We start from the raw sequence: 18,095 nt of genomic DNA on the forward strand, positions 1-18,095 counted from the left end.
GATACTAGAGGCATTTAAGACACTGAATTGATGGAGCTCCATGATTAAATGGTAGATAAGGGTAGAGAGCGAGGCACAAAGGGAGACCTCTCCCCACCCCCTGCTGCTACTTTCAGACATCTGGCACTGGAAAGATAAAGTTCTGTTCACTGGGTCTCCCCCTTTCCTTTCTGTGAATAGATGGAAGAGGTCCTGGTATAAGCTAGAAGAGGAGATAAGTTAGCTTAGCTAAATTTGAGGTGTTTGTGAGCCATTAAATGGATTCCTTTCTTGGATATTGTTGAATACATCCGTCCCAGGCTCAGGAAAATTCTGACTGGGAAGTCTCTAAAGTAAAGATAATAGTCAGGGACAGAGAAGAAATGCATGAAGGAAGAATAAATTAGGGTTGAGAGGGAGGTAGCTTCTCAGATTGAGACAAATAGCAACATTGTCATGCTTTTCTTTACCCTGAACCCCTGAATGAATCCTCCATGGCAGGGACAAACCTCCAGGACCCTGCGGTGAGGGTCACATCCAGCCCTTTGTGTTGTCCTTGCTTAGCTGAATCCTGAGAGGACTTGTGGGGGTGGTGGGATATCTGATTCAGGGTACAGACTGTCCTCATGTTTATACGACAAAAGGGAACCACGACAAAAAGATGGAGGTGTTGCTGAGAGTACAGCAAAAGAAACAGCTTTGAGCTCTAAGCACGGATGTGTAAGTTTCCACACGTGCCATCACCGTTTGTGTCCAAGACCTTAAGAAGTGTGCCCGGACCTTTCGTTATCTTATGTTTGAAGACACTCAGTGCCCAGGGGGAAGAAAGGTACGCATCACACCATCACAGTTGCCTTCTCACGGGTGGGACAAAGCATTTGTCCAAAGGCAGCGTATGGAAGGAAAGGGTTTGTTTTGGCTGACAGTCCTGAGGGGGAAGTACCATGGTGGCATGGCAGAGCCCAGGCTGGACATTACATCTTGCCACATCCGTTGGGAGGTAGCAGCAAGAAGTGAGAAAGATCTGTCTAGGGGCATCCAGGCTATAACACCCCATCCCCAAAGCCCATCCTCAGCAACACATCTATTCTAGCAAGGCTCTGCCTTCCAAATTGCCACCAGCTGGGGACCAAGAATTTAAAACATATGTGGCTGTGGGGAAACCATCTTATTCAAACCATCACAGACGCTAATGTGATTGTTGTTTATAATTCTAGGAAACTAGAAGCAGCCTGAATGTTCACAATAGAGACATGACACATAAATATGCCATTATAAAATACCACAAAGCCCTTTAATAAATGAGGCAAAAGCATATATATATGTTGATGCTTAAGATGTCCAGCATATATTTCATGTAAAAGTAACTAAAAGCATGTATAAACAATAAAATGTTTATTTAGAAAAAGAACCATACTTATATGCATCATAATAAATCTGTAACATGCTCTAGTGTATTTAGTAAGTATCTCTACATGGTGAAATGAAGGGTAATTTTACTTTTTCCTTCTCTTTTCGAGTATTTTTTTTTTTTTTTTTGCAAAGAGCCTGTATCACCTTTATATACAAAAAATTATAGAGATGGCTTAGTGGTTAAGGTACTTGCCTGCAAAGCCTAAGGAACAAGGTTCAATTTCACAGTACCCTTTGAAAAGCCAGATGCACCAAGTGGCACCTGTGTCTGAAGTTTGTTTGCAGCAGCTAGAGGCCCTGGTACACCATTTTTTTTCTCTCTCTCTCCTATCTCAAATAAATAAATACAATATTTAAGAAGTTAGTAATAGGGCTGGAGAGATGGCTTAGAAGTTAAGCACTTGCCTGTGAAGTCTAAGGAACCCAGTTCGAGGCTTGTTTCCCCAGGACCCACGTTAGCCAGATGCACAAGGGGGCACATGCGTCTGGAGTTCATTTGCAGTGGTTGGAAGCCCTGGCATGCCCATTCTCTCTCTTTCTCTCTCTCTCCCTCCTTCTCTCTGTCACTTTCAAAGAAATAAATAAAAATAAACAATTTTTTTTTAAAAAAGTTAAGAACAAAGCTATTTCTCACAAATAACTCAGTGGAGGGATGGACAATCTTCTTGGCTTAAACTGATGTCATGTGGAAGAATTTCTTGTGTATATATGGAGGGGAGGCCTGGGGAGCAGCCCCTGAAAACTCTCCCAGAGCTAACAGAGGGTCTAGGGAGTAAAAGATGATTTAGAGGTGTCACAGGTCAGTGTCTGTCGAACCTGGGCCCTGGAAACTTAAAGGCCTCACCCCATGTGCCCATGATGATGTGAGGTTGGTAGATGTTCTTTCCCAGGGGTCAGCTTTCTGGATCTTGTGTTAAAAGTACTGCTAAAAAAGGGTAAAAAGTGGGCTGGAGAGATGGCTTAGCGGTTAAGCGCTTGCCTGTGAAGCCTAAGGACCCCGGTTCGAGGCTCGGTTCTCCAGGTCCCACGTTAGCCAGATGCACAAGGGGGCGCACGCGTCTGGAGTTCGTTTGCAGAGGCTGGAAGCCCTGGCGCGCCCATTCTCTCTCTCCCTCTATCTGTCTTTCTCTCTATGTCTGTCTCTCTCAAATAAATAAATAAAAAAATTTAAAAAAAAAAAGGGTAAAAAGTCCTGTCCCAGACACAAAACTGCTTAGTAACTGAGATGCAGATCTCGCCCAAGAGTCAGAAGCCAGTCACTGCAAAGGTCAAACAAATGAAATATTGGCACTTCCTCCTCAAGGGTTTTATGAGGATTAAGTGAGATAATTGGTGCAGAGCTTTCGACATAGAGTCTGGCAACAGTATTGCCTTTTTTATTGTAGCAGTCGATAAATGCATCATTCATTGATGAGATGAATGAGAACACATCTGTGTTCATATTGCTGTGTTCCTTGCTGGCTGTATGAGCAGGGTAGATCAATGCCGAGGGCAGAACAAGGCAAAATCACTCCAAGTTGCTTAGACTCGTTTAGTCAGCTAAATCTTCACAAATGGTGTGGTCATTTGCAGATGGGTGTCACAGATATCTGTGAGCCAGGAGAAAGACATTATTCACACAGGATTCAATTTATCAGCTCGTGGGGAAGAATGGTTCAAGCTTGACCTCTGTGAGCAGTTTCATACTGACAGCATTCAGAAAGCATTGCTTCTCTGATTTTCAAATTTACAAAGGATTTTAGAAATGGAATGCAGGTCTGGAGAGATGGCTTAATGGTTAAGGCCCTTGCCTGAAAAGCCTAAAGACCCATGCTCGACTAGGCAGATCCCGTATAAGCCAGTTGCACAAAGGTGAGGCAAGTGCAAGGTCGCATATGCCCACCAGGTAGTGCAAGCGTCTGGGGTTTGATTGCAGCGGCTGAGACCCTAGCATGCCAATTTTCTCTCTCGCTCTCCACTCTCTCATAAAATATTTTAAAAAGTTAGCTAAAAAAGGAAATGGAACGCAGTGTGTTAAGTGATGTGTTATCATGAGAAGGTAGGTGTCAAAATCAGATCAACGTAGGTCTGAGTTGGAATTTGTGCAAACTGATTTCAGTGTGATCTTGGGTTGAGTGTGTTGAGCTGCCAGAGTCTACTGTTTACCTACCAAGCGGCGACCACAGTGCTTTCTATCATTTGACACAAACCCTTCAATACAGCAAAGCACTGTGAAAACCAGTCTACTCTCTTCCACTGGCCACTTAAAATCAAGTTAGTCGGTAAGACTTAGGGGTTTTTAAAGGGATCTTTTTTCTTATTAAGTATATGGAACAAAACCCCAGAGGCAGTCTAGCTTACGGGTAAGGGAAGAGTGTCTTAGAACTCTGACTATAAAATCAAATGCCTGCTGTTGAATTTTTGCTGTGCCAGTTTGGAGGCTTGTCATCTTGGCCTAGCGATGACGGCAGTGGTGATGATGGTGGTGGTAGTGGTGGTGGTGGTGACACTGAGAGTGTTGCTCATGATGGTGAAGGTGGTGGGGGTGTGATGGGCTAGTGATGGTGGTGATGATGGTGGTGGTAGATGATGATCATGGTGATACTAGTGGTGATAATGGGGACGGTGGCAGTGATGGTGGATGCTGATGACAGTGCTGATGTTGCTGGCGATGATAATGGTGATGGTGACAGAGCAGTGATGGTGGAGGGGTGGTAGTGGTGGCGGATGATGTTGCAGGTGGCAGTGGTAGTGATGGTGGTGGTGGTGGTGATGATGGTGGTGGTGGTGATGGTGGTGGTGGTGGTGATGGTGATGGTGGTGATGGTGGTGATGGTGGTGGTGATGGTGGTGCTGATGGTGGTGATGGTGGTGGTGTTGATGGTGGTGGTGGATGGTCATGATGGTGGTAATGATGGCAATGGTAGTAGTGATGATGATGATGTCAGATCAGCTCCTAGCAAATTTCAGCTGTTGAAGTAACTTATCAAGAAGTGACCATAAATATATAGTGTCAAAATTTGGGCACATTTAATTTTCTTTTTTATCCTAGAGCCTGGAGAACTGAACTAAAACCAGCAGACTTTGAAAGCAATTGTCTTTAACTGCTGGACCATCTCCCCAGCCTCAAATGAGGTCATTTTGAAAGTGAAGCCGAGACAGTGGGTGTAAGTAGAACCACATGCTGCCCAGGAGGGCACACCTCCCCACTTGTGCCCATGTTAGGCAAAGGCCGGGGACACTGGGGATAAGTACAGAGCCTGCTTGCTGGTGGGGCTAAATGCAGCTCTGCTGTTTTTCTTCTTCCCACTTCCAAGCTATCTGATTCCACTGGGGCTCTGTCAGCAAGTTCACTATCACAGCATATTTCCTACTTTGGATTTCAGCAGCAGGAGAGAGATTTGCAGAATTTTTGCTTCTTTGTTTCTGACAACTATGAGGTCAAATGCCCTCTAGGTGGGCAGTTGCTAAGGAAGCGGGTGTGCAGAGCAATAATGGGGGCTCACTCGGGCCTTCTGGACCTGCCACCCTGGCATGTGCATCTTGGCTGACCGTCATTGATGTGTGGAGAATCCCTAGAGACTCATGTCCTATCCAAATCAGAGGCAATTAATCCATACTTGGCGTCATTTTTGTTCTTGGATATGGACCCAAGACTCTTGGTAGTGACTTTGTAAAATGAAGCAAGTTTTGCTTTTCTCCCCCTAAACATTATTAGGTTAATTCAAAATGCAAATGTTATCTTCCTCAAATTAGGCTTGAACTGGAGACGCTAGACTTCATAAATATCTTAACAACCTCTTTGCGGAGCCAATGGTTCCTCTTTAAGTTTTTTTTTTTGTTTTTTGTTTTTTGGTTTTTTTTTGTCCTAAGCTCTTCTGCATCTCTTTTGTTATCGAAAATGATATTGCAAAAGATCAAAATCAGATTAGCGTGGCCAGCTCTGCTTCCTGTGGGAAGGCCGAGGGCTGGGGAACCAAGTTTTTCTTTAACACATCTGCAGATGATTTCTCAAAGACCTTAGGCAACACTTCAACCGAGATCTTCCAGGTTGTAGTTCCTCACAAGTTTTCAAAAGTTCTTCAGCTCGGGCTGGAGGGATGGCTTAGCAGTTCAGACATTTGTCTGCAAAGCCAAAAGACCCAGGTTTGATTCCCCAGGATTAGCCAGATGCACAAGGGGGCACATGCATCTGGAGTTTGTTTGCAGTTGCTGGAGCCCTGGTGCACCCATTCTCTCTCTCTCCCTCTCTGTCTATCTCTCCCTCTTTCCCTGTGAAATAAATAAATAAATGAAAAAAAATTTTTAAAAATTTAAAAAAGTTCTCCAGCAGCTTAAATGTCTTTATGGTACATATATTCCTTCTTTCTTCACTTGAGGGTGAGTAGTTAGAGTCAGCAAACAAGTCCTATAATTATGTGTTTATTAGCATTCATTGTATTTTTAAAAATATTTTATTTATTTATTTGAGAGAGGGAAATAGAGAGCGAGTGAACGAGTGAGAGAGAGAGAGAATGTGTGTGCCAGGGCTTCTAAAAAATGAACTCCAGATTTATGCACCACGTTGTGCATCTGGCTTTACATGGGTACTGGGGAATAAAACGTGGGTTATTAGGCTTCACAGGCAAGCATCTTAACTGCTAAGCCATCTCTCCAGCCCCCATCACATTTTAAGATCACAAGTATGATATGTGTTCTTTTTAGGAAATATAGGGAAATCAGAGATGTGACACTACCAGTCTCTCATCATTCCACAGCCTCGTGTCATCCCTGCTAGCCCTTAGAAATGAATCTTCCCAGACCCGAGGAGATGGCTCAGTGGGTAAGTGCTTGCCATGTGAGCAAGAGGACCTGAGTTTGGATTCCCGGTACTCATGTAAATGCTGAGTACAGTACGCTGCCTATAACACCAGCACTGGGGAGTCAGGGGCAGGAGGATACCTGTGGCTTACTAGCTAGTTATTTTAGCCAACGCATGAGCTCTAGGTTCAGTGAGAGACTCTACCGCAAAAAACTAAGATGACTGAAGTAGACAGCTGTGGAACTCTAAACTCTACATTCATGCATGCACATGCACCTGCAAACACACATGTACCCATACATATACGAACACATGCACATACACTACACACATGTGTATATGGATGTATGTGTACATGTGTCTATCTATATCCTCACAAGGTCTTTGGCCTTTGAAGTCATGGATATCTTAACAACGAGTGCCATATTTCCCGTCCCCTTTAGTAGATAAAAAGAGTGTTTAGTTTTTTTTTATTGCTATCCAGAAACATTCATGATTATCGATAACTAAATTTCACATGTAGCCTAATCAAAACCAAAATCAGAAATCTTCATATATTTTAGGATAATGGTAGTAAACTTTGTACACTGTTTAAATCTTTATTTTTAGCAATAAAAAGATTTATTAGAGAATTGGCTTGGAGGCAAATGTTTTAATTGATGAATTGACTTTTTGGTTATTGGAGTTTAGCAAAATGGCTCCTTGGCATATTGACAATTCTATTGATGACACGATGGTGTCTCATGTCTCAGACTTGGAGAAAATAAGGACATTTTTAAAAAAATTACCTCACAAAGTAGTAGGTTTCCTTATGGCATTTTTTAATACATACTTAGTTTTTGTTGATCCTCTCATTCCTCGCTCCCTTATACCTTCCATCACCAGTACTTTCTCTTCTCCTTTCACATTATGTGTGTTGTACTCAAGCCTCGGTCTCCCTCTCATGGGCCCTTTTCTAGTTTCCTAGCCTCTAAATTCACTCACTCTCACATAAATACATATGTTAAAAAAAAAAACAAAACCTAGAAGCTAGGATCTTCATATGATAGAGAGAATGAGGTATTTGTCTTTCTGAGTCTGACTTACCTCATTTCATGTAATAATTTCTAGATCTACCCATTTCCACGTAAAGTTCAAATTTTCACTTTTCTTTATGGCTTAATAAAACTCCATTATGTATCACATCTTTATTATCCATTCATCAGTTGGTGGGCATCTAGCCTTCCATATACTTGCTATTGTGAACAGAGCAGCAATAACTTTGGATGTTCAATAGGAAATATATATATGGTCTTAGATACTCAGGATGCTGAGAGTTGAGGGGTCCAGCAGGACACTATTTGTAGAGGAAAGGCAAGCACCAAACGGTGGGAGGAGCAAGCATGTGCATCATGGAGACGGCCTTGCCCAGGCCCGATTTTGTTCTGAGCTGGGTGAGTTAGAGTGAAGGGAAAGCTGGTTAGGAACAACAAAAGCAAGAGCTGTGGGGGTCTCAGATAGCTCCCTTCAGCACCAGGCGGGGTGTCTCCTTGCAAGGGTGGACAGGACTGGAAGCTGAGTGACCCACACCGGCCTGACTAAAGGGGTAAGGCCAGGACAATACCCTAGGGCTGCTTTTTGGCATTGACAGGACAGTGGTAATGGCAACAAATTGTTCTTTAGTTGTAGCCCTCTGGCCCTCCTTCCCTGCATCTTTATGGGGCTAAGACAGGTTTTTACATGACTGTGAATGGATGTTTATTTTTTTAATTTACTACTAAACATTTTTTTAATAGTATCTTTGAAATTAACTTGGCACCGGAATTGTATTTTCCAGAGAAGGTGGGGTGCTAAGGTAGAATGATGCCATTTGTGACTGAACAGCATCTGTCACTTAGCATCAGGGAACTGTTCAGTCACAGATGAGGTGGGAGAATGCATGAGGGTCATGTGGAGACGGGTGACTGGGCAGAGAGCATCCTGAAAAAGAATGAGAGTGTAGGGGAAGGATAGTTAATGTCCGAGAGGTGAAAGGTAGGAAATTAGGGAAAATGTCAGAACTGGAAGAAACTTAGAGATGAATTAATCTAAAAACCTTTTATAAAGATATATGAGTTCACTATATCACAAAGAGATTATGCAAATTTCCCAAGGTCATATAGAGAGGTGTTGGGAGACCCAAGATTAAGAAGGCATGCCTGTACTTCAGGACACTCTAAAGGACATTTAAAGGTACAAAAATCTAGGAATAAGGAGATGGCTCAGTGGGTGACATGCTTGCCATACAAGCATGAAGACCTGAATTTGGATCCTTAGACTCAAGTAAAACTGGGCATGGTGGCATGTCCTGTCACCTAAGTACGCAGGAGACAGAGACAGAGGATCCCTGGGGCTTGCTCTCCATCTATCTCACTGAATCCCTGAACCCCAGATGAGACACTGTTTCAAAAAATAATCATGTGACTGAGGAAAACACCTGGCATAGACCTCTGGCATCCATTTCCATATGTGTGTATATATAAATGCTACAACTGTGTGTCTACACACATACAAACATACCATACACAAACATCACACACACATGCAAACACACACACACACACACACACACACACACACACACACACACGGTAAAGGTGAACTCTAGAAAAACAACAGATTTTTCCAAGATCTGAATTTAGGGTTTCTCATTGTCAGGCTTGCAAAGTAAAGGGCAACACTGAATGTCATTCTCCTGGGAGAATGGGGGTGGCTCACTGCGATGAATCCATTCTAATGTCAACTTGATCACACTAGAAATCAGGTAGGAGACTGGCCTCTTGGGCCAGTGTGTGAGGACATTTCCAGGAAAGACGGATGGAGGGAGGAAGACCTCCCCTCAGAGTGGGCTGGCTTGTCAGTGGTGAAAGAAGCCCTAGGACAACATGGTGATTTTTGCCTGGTCACTCCAGCTACCCGCTTCTGTGCATGTCTCCCCTGTGGCTGTAGCCTCCGCAGGCATTGAAGCCCAGCTTCACCAAACCATCCGAAGTGGCTGAGGAGCAGCCATTCTCCAGGAATCTCCCAGGCCTTCAGTGCCAGATTGGGATTGCTGAGACATCCAGCCTCATGGACTGAGCAGCTACTGGGTTCTCCAACTTTCTAGCCCGGAGATGGGTCTATTTGGGTTGCCCAGCCCTTATTCTGTAAGCCAGCCTAATAAATCACTGTTACAATACGTATTCATTCTATTGGTCCTGTTCGTCTAGAGGACTCTAACTACTACACTTACCAACCAATTGGGATTACAGGTGTGCACCATTTTGCTCCATTTATTTATGAGAGAGAGAGAGAGAGAGAGAAAGAGAGAGAGAGAGAGAGAGAGAGAGAATGGGCACAATAGGACCTCCAGCCACTGCAAATGAACTCCAGATGCATGCGCCCCCTTGTGCACCTGGCTTATGTGGGTCCTGGGGAAGCAAACCTGAGTTCTTAATCTTCACAGGCACGTGTCTTAACCACTAAGCCATCTCCGCGGCACTTGCTCCCCGGTTTTGAGTCCTCCCTGCATCAGGAGGCAATGGCACTACTTCCGGGGGTTCCGCAACTCGTCCGTTGGGAGCTGGGAGCATCACTGCCGCGTTTGCTGCTGCACTAGATTTGCAGTTAGGGAAAGCTTTCCCTCAGAGATGCGGTTGCTGTAACATGTACATTTGACTTCCCTGGGTCGTCAGTTTTAAGTCATGAGAGTATTACAAGTCACACGTCAGAATGCGAACTTAAGGGATATGGCTGTGGGCATTCCAGTGAGTTCGGCTAGCTCTCTTGGCATCGTCTTACCTCCAGCAACCATGAATAGGAGCTATTCTGACTCTAGTCCATCGAACTCGCATCGATCACGACAGCTTGCAATACACCAGTTGTTTTTTTTTTTTTTTTTCCCCAAAGGCCCTTGATCTCACTTAATCCTGACATCTATCTGTGTCAGGAAAGAAATCAAGATCTCCACCAAGGAGATAAACTTCTGGGGTAAGGAGATGTCTCAGTGGGCAAATCATTTGCTGGGAAGTGATGAGGGCCTGAGTTAGATCTCCAGAACCTATGTAAAATGCTGGGCACAGCCCCATGCATCTGTGATCCCAGTGCTAGAGAGGAGGGCTGAGGAAGACACCTGATGTCTACCTCTGGCATATATATATGTGCATGCACATACGTGTGTTCATGTCTATATAGACACACATACTCCTATGAACACATAACACACACACACACACACACACACCACATTTGAAGAAAAGGACAGACCACAAGAAGATAACAAAGGATGAAAACATAGATATGTAGCCAGCCAGGTGTGGCAGTGCACACCTTTAATCCCAGCATTCAGGAGACAGAAGCAGGAGGATCACTGTGAGTTCAAGGCCAACCTGAGACTACAGAGTGAGTTCCAAGTTAGCCTAGGAGCCAGTGAGACCCTACTTCAAAAAAATCAAAAAAAGAGGGCTGGAGGGATGGCTTAGTGGTTAAGGAACTAGCCTGCAAAGCCAAAGGACCCACGTTCAATTCCCCAGGACTCACGTAAGCCAGATGCACAAGGTGGTACTTGCTTATGGAGTTTGTTTGCAGTGGCCAAAGGGCCTGGCATTCCCATTCTCTCTCTCTTTCTCTCTCAAATAAAATAAATAAATAAAACCAAAAAGAAAGAAAATATAGGGATGAGTGAATCAGTTAATCAGTACCCAAAGAGGAAAAGAAGGCAGCAGAGGAAGGACGCGTGCTGTGGTTTGAATCAGATGCTCCACCCCCCACAAACACATGTGCTTTGAACGGATGGTCGCCAGCTGGTTTTAACTTGAAGGGTGGAGGCTTGCTAGTAGAGGTGTGTTGCTGGGGATAGGCTTTGAGCATAATAGCCAGGCCCCCATGGCTAGAGTTCAGCTCACTCTCCTGCTGCTATCTGCCTGCTGTTGCAAGAAGTGACATCCAGCCTCTGTTCATGTCATGCTGCCCCCCACCACGATGAAGCTTCCTCTCAAGACTATAAGCCAAATACACCTTTTTCTCCCACCATCTGCTTTTGGCTGGGTGTTTTGACCTAGCAACACGAAGCTGACTACAGTTATAAGCTTGCTGTGGTAGACCATGAGATTTCTCCTCTCTGATGTACCCTCTGTTGGGCGTAGCAGAAGAGGGGCTTAGTTGATTGTCTCTTTGGGGGTAAGAGAAATTCAAGGATGTTCTCCAAGTTCACCCAGGAGGAACATGGCTTTCTGAGTACTCAGTGTCCCCAAGACTCACGCGCCTCCTCTGTCTGCCGAGAAGGTACGTCGCGAGTCTCCTCTGACTGCACCGGCGTTTCTTCGCTTCATTTGCCATTTTTGCTTGGTGTGAAGTCACTTGCTGTGCTTGTACCCACGGACGTGGCCGCTGCCAGCTTCTAGCATGCTGAGGGCTGCCACTGTCCTTTCCTAAGCAGGGAGTCTCGCTGCTTCCCGAGGCAGCAGCAACAGCAGGTGGATAGAGCATGCACCTGCAGGGGTGGCTCTGGATGTGTGACTTCCTGTGTGGCTTGGGGAAATTCACTCTCTCCTTTGAGATAGAAAAATTGGACCACTGCCCCCCAAGATTATTTCTCAGATCTTATTTTAAACAACCTTTTTTTTTTTTTTTTTACATCTAAGTAGTCTGGTGCTGGAGAGATGGTTAAGTGGTTAAAGGTGCTTGCTTACAAAGTCTGCTGGCCCAGGTTCAATTCCCAAGTCACCCACATAAAGCCAGACACACAAAGTAGTAGAAGTGTGTGGAGTTTATTTGTGCTGACGTGGCTATTCTCTTCCATCCCCCTCCCTAGCCTGTTGTTGGTTTTAAAACATCAAATTCACATTTTTATATTTTATTTTTATTTATTTATTACAGAGAGAGAGAGAGAGAGGGAGAAAGAGAGAATGAGCATGCCCAGGCTTCTAGCCACTGCAAATGAACTCCAGACACAAGTGCCACTATGAGCATCTGGTTTATGTGGGTCCTGGAGAACGGAACCTGGGTTCTTAGGCTTCACAGGCATGTGCCTTAACTGTTAAGCCATCTTTCCAGGCCCCTCTTTTTATAAAAAAAAAAATTATTTATTTATTTATTTGACAGAGAAAGAGGAAGAGAGAGAGAGAGAGAGAGAGAATGGGCACGCCAGGCCTCCAGCCACTGCAAATGAACTCCAGACATGTGCGCCCACACTTGTGCATATAGGTAACGTGGGTCCTGGGGAATCGAACCTGGTTCCTTTGGCTTTGCAGGCAAGCACCTTAACCATTAAGCCGTCCCTCCAGCTCTCAAATTCACATTTTATTTGAAAGGCAATGAAGACAGGTGGCCTTACAAATTCAATGTACTTATATGACATGTTTGATAGATTTTCTTACAAAAGTAAAGACATATGTTTCTTTGAGGCATTGTACCCACCTTCGAGCTACTTACTAGCATCTCTTAGGAATTATCTCCTAAAGTTACACCACCTACGTGGTCAGCTGCCATTGGCAACCTACTCTCTTTTCTGCACAAACACCCAAGCTTAATTTAGGTAGGTATCAGGTTCTCATCCTTGCAACCTCCTTGTATGATTCCTCTCAAGGGCGGACAAAGTATTCCTCTAGTTTCCTATTCCAGAGAGCGACAAGTGACTCCTCCTCCTCTAGCCAGCCTGCCTTGCTGTTTCTGCTCCATGCAGACACTCTCCCCTGGGCATCCTCTTCTCAGCGTTCATCACCATGGCCCTCCCTTCCGGTTGCTATCGCACTAATTTCTGAAGTGCGCCCCCTGCCTTCCCACCACCCTTCAGGGGAATGCAAAAGTGCCTTTCTAATATGCATATCCAATCTTTGCTTGAAGCTTTTCTGCTGATAGCTATCTGGTTTTTCAAGAATATTTTTATTTATTTGAGAAAGCAAGAATGAAGGAGAAAGAGAGAGAGACACAGAGACAGAGAGAAGAGAGAATGGGGGTACCAGGGCCTGTAGCCACTGCAAATGAACTCCAGACGCATGTGCCATCTTGTGCATCTGGCTTTACATGGGTGCTGGGGACTCAAACTGGGTCCTTAGGCTTTGAAGGCAAGTGCCTCAACTGCTGAGCCATCTTTCTAGCCCCATTGTTAATTTTCATGCATTTTGACTATAATCCCTCATGTTGCCTTCTTTTGTTCCACCACCCTTTTCCACCAAACGCTTTCTTCTTCCCAACTAGTCTACTTTGATGTCTTTTCTTATGCCCTCCTCCACCATCACACGTTCACTCTTGTCTTTCTTTTGGTTACTAATGCCTTGCTGCTGCTATCCAACCTTCTAAGAAGAACACAAGACACACGATCTGGCTCCTCTCTTCCTGCCTGGCATCCTCATCCCTTTCTTACCCTCACTTGGCCATCCACCCATGTCCAGTCACTTATGAGTTTTTCTGCAATGCCATTGTATCTTTGCATGTGTCAGCATTTTGTTTGCTATTTTTTCCCCTCTGCTAATGAATTGTTGTTCGTGCCTCAAGATTCAAGTTCAGAGTTGTCCCCCCCCCCTCCCCCCAGTGAGATTTCTCTGATACGCTCTGAACTGGAACACATTTCTATTGTAGCACTTATCAATGTGTACCTTGATTACTTAACTATAGATCTCTGTCTCCCAGTTAATGACAGCCCCTGTGGGATAGGGTCTTTAGCACCACACATTACTTGCTATATCCAGAGTATTTGGTAAATGTTTGTTGAAAAAAAATGACTCAATCAATAAATGAGATATATCATGATAAAATGTTACGTGAATTTCCCCAAACCAATCAATGTAGCCATAAAGTGGGGCATGGTGATTGATTTATGCTGATCAACATTGAACTCTAACGTGTGATAGAGATCAATCCCACCAATCCCATGGCCAGCAAAAAAAAAAATGTGAAGCCAAAGAAAGAAGTCAGCACATACATCAGGCTGGAGCGGCATTAGAAGCACGGCCAGGGCCACACCAAACCAGCCAGACTCATTTCCCACTTGTCTGATCTAAGCCAACACCTTACAGGAGTTCTCAGAACAGCCCTTGCTCACCTCACACACACCTCCATTCCCAGGTTGTGGCACAAGACAGCTATGGACTAAGAATTATAAGCTACCGATATCTGCTCTCGCCTCTGTCAAGATATTGAACTACTGCTGACACTCAGTTTCACTGACTATAAGGTGTTCATCATGACACTCGCCATCTCAGCATTGTCAAGGTCAAATAAATGATCGATACGGAGGCTCTTCTAAAGGTGAAGAACGTTAACTGGGAGGCCAGTCTCCCTTTACACACTCCAGCCAGCCTGGTCCTTCATGCCTCAGAGACTATATCTTGATCATGATGCATTTGGCTCAAGGAACTAAAAAACAAAAATCACATCTCAAATGCCTTTCATGGCAGAGCATTTATTCTCCCACAAGAAGTCTTTAGATGAAGTCTGCTCTAGGAGCAACAGGGAAGAACTGTGCCTCCATTTTCTTTCTTTTTTCTTTTTTTGTCACTGACACCCCTAGGGTTGGCTCTCACAGCTGCACTGATGCAGGGATCACAGACAGAGGAGAAATGAATCTTAAATATGTCTCTAAGCTAGGAGCTTTCCAAGAATACCCTCATGTCTCACTGGTTAACATTGGGTAGAGGGGTAACCATAAGCCATTCTCTGGCAAGGCAGGGCATGGAACCATCATGGTTGGTTGAGATGGCTCAGGATCTACTTCCAAGATAGAAACAGGACTATTTTTTTTTTTAACATGACCATGTGGTAGCAAAATGACCTGAATGTGATGAGGGTCTGACTGCTAAGAGACTATACCATTAAGTGTTGGGTAAGCAACCCATTGGCACTGAAGTATCTTGCTCCTAACACCAGACTCCACTTTCTGAGTGCACATTACTGATCCAAGGGTCTCTGAATTTGCATGCCTCTGTTTATAGGTTTTTGCTGACATTAGAAGCCACTTTTACTACTTAGGCAGTCAGCTAGACATTCTTGGAGATTGATGTTCCCATGTTAGGAACTGCCCTCCATCAATGACTGGTGAGGGCTTTTATGATCCGGATGGTATAAAAATAAAATTTCCTCATCCCAAAGGAAAAAAAGAACTCTGGTTTTTGCTTGACACTGGCTTGTAGAATTTTTCCCAGCACAATTAAACTCCAGCTACCCATTTCGGCAGCTGGCTTGACCATACATCCTTTTCCTGGATCACTTTTCCAGACTATTATAGTGTCTCACCTCTTTCCACTTCCTGTTTCCAAGCTGGCATTTAGGGAAATCAGAAAAGATATTCTGCACCATATGTCAGACTCTTTTCTGAATCCAGAGGCTTTTCCCTCCTGCTAGAAATGTGCTTCCTCTTTCTTCTCACCATTTTGGTATAAATGTCACTTTCCTTGGGAAGCCTTTATTGACCTCAGCACTTCCCCCCCACCTCATGACAATACATAAGTGATCTCACTCTTATTCTGTACTTCTTCCCCTTGTTCATAAGGTTATAATTTGATTGTGTTTGCCTTCCATCTTTAACCAAGCTACACTGTGTGCTGCTGGTAGGCAGAGACAGTGTTTTGACTCACCTCTATACTGCTGCATCTAGCACAATGGCTAGCACAAAACAGAGGGTCAAAGACTTATTATTATTTTTGAAATAAGCCTTGTGAGGAACTAAGTATATAAGTTTGGAGCTGGAGTTGGTAAAGGTTTTGCCTCATAAGCATCAGGACCTGAGTTCAATACCTAGTACTTGTATAAAAGCCAGGTGTATATAGGAATATACTGGGAAATTCTCCAGCCCTAGGAGGTAGAGACAGGTGGATCCTTTGGGCTTCCAACTAACCCAGCTACTTAGCTGACTCTAGGCCAATGAGAGTTCCTGTCTGAGAAAGGTGGATAACACCTAAGGAACAATGTCCAACATTGTCCTCTGGTCACCATACATGTAGACACACACACACACACACACACACACACACTATATATATATATATATATTACATATATGTAAAGTTTGAGATTGTTGTAGTCAGTTCCATGTTGCTAAGATGAACATCCAAACCAGAAACAATTTATGGGAGAAGTGGGATGTATTTCAACTTAGAGATCCAAGGGAGGTTCCATCCACAGTAGCAGAGCTGTCTCCCTTTCACAGATCTAAACAGAGAGAAAAACTGCAGCAAGCAACATATTAGCACCAGCACATACAAACCCACTACAGCAGACTGCTCCGTCACACCTTTTGCCTGGAATCAGCTTTGCCCCCAATCACACCACAACATGGGGATGGAATCCAGGCTCCACCCCAAGGAACACCTGCTCGCTCCTGCCAGGAGGGTAGAGACCCAAGTTATAAACTTGATAAAACACCGGAGTCTACGGGGGACATACATTTACAATCAAGCTACCACAGAGGTCATTTGCACAGACAAAATCAATCAAAGTATTAAATGGAACAGGCCTTTCATCCATATGACCCTTTCATAGACCTACATTTATTTCTTACATCTAAAATACAATGTTCATTCACAGAAAGAATAGCCATTGCTTGAGCAGAATCTTGTTGTGACTCACTTGTATTTATAAAAGATGTTTTAATCACCTTTTAAAAAAATATAGAGATAAGATTCTACCCTAAACACACAATTCACTTAAATCTTCCCTAAGGAGCACTATACCTGGTAAGACCCAAAAATGATCTGTCATTAACTTTCTTCAGAAGTCATTAGAGAGATTTTATCAATGGAAAAGATTCCAGGTCCTCCACTTATAGACATATTTCCATAATTGGATTCCATTTAAGGAAAAAAAGGGAGCAATTCTGCATTCACAGCAAAAGAGTAGCTGGGGACATTGTTTTGTCACGCTTAGCTCCCATTTCAGGTATCCCTTTTAGTAAGGGGCAGGAAGCGAGGAAATCACACCCAAACACGAGCTTGCCTTTTCCTTGCCACGTAGATTTTCTTGCACTCCTCTTGGGCATTGGATGAATGTAGGCTTCACAGGGCTTTAGGCTAACAGAACTTGAAACCCCTCTTTATGACAAAAAAAGCCCCCACAAAGCTACAAATAAAAATGCAATGTAGAGCCTTGCCACAGGCCCCCATGGGTCTGAATTTAATCTTTACTGGTTTCCCAGGACGTCAGCCTCTGGCCCCGATTCAGCGATGGTGGGCTCCTCCTACCCCATCTCCTCCACACGCTTGCCTGACCTTTCTGGTCTGTTTACACGGTTTTCTTACTTGGAAATCTCTCTTCCTTCTCCCTCTGTCATGCCTGAACCATACTTTTCTCAAAGTCTAGTCCCATAAGACCTTTCTTGACTCAGAAATGGTTTGGCTTAAAGTCTACCAATAAAAAAAAGAATCTTTTCAAGTTAAATTGTACACTTTGGGGGCTCAGAAACTTTTTGGTCTTATTTACAACCTGGGCAGTCAGTGCTCACTGCGGTTCTGGGTATAGCAGGAAGAGGAGGGTGTAAAGAAAAAGGGCTGTGGAAGCAAAACAATGGGGTTTGAGGTCAGGGTGGCTTAGCTCAGCACGGGCTCTGCCACTTATGAGGTAGGACATTCAGCACATTTCTTAACCTCTCTGAGTCTAATGGTTTCCCAATTAAGTGAACATAATACTATTTATTTCACATTCTTACTGGTATTAAATTAAAGCATCTAATTAGTTCACCAAATATTAATTTAATCTCTCCCATAGGCTGTTTCTTTTCCTTCCTTCCTTCCTTCCTTCCTTCCTTCCTTCCTTCCTTCCTTCCTTTCTTTCTTTCTTTCTTTCTTTCTTTCTCTCTCTCTTTCTTTCCTTCTCTCTCTCTTTCTCTCTCTCTCTTTCTTTCTTTTTTCCACCAGAGACTTGGAATGTATTTGAATGAGAAATACTCTCTGTGTGTTGGTTCTGAAAGGTCAGCTGGGAGGTGGAAATTTGTCAC

At 43.9% G+C, this 18,095-nt stretch overlaps 1 protein-coding gene across 4 annotated transcripts in view; it reads right to left on the reverse strand.

The window, feature by feature from the left end:
* Positions 1-18,095, reverse strand: part of Cpne4 (copine 4) — a 568,085-nt gene that overhangs the window by 193,949 nt on the left and 356,041 nt on the right. The window lies entirely within an intron of this gene.

The sequence above is a fragment of the Jaculus jaculus genome, chromosome 17, assembly GCF_020740685.1.
Source record: "Jaculus jaculus isolate mJacJac1 chromosome 17, mJacJac1.mat.Y.cur, whole genome shotgun sequence".
Lineage (NCBI taxonomy): Eukaryota > Metazoa > Chordata > Mammalia > Rodentia > Dipodidae > Jaculus > Jaculus jaculus.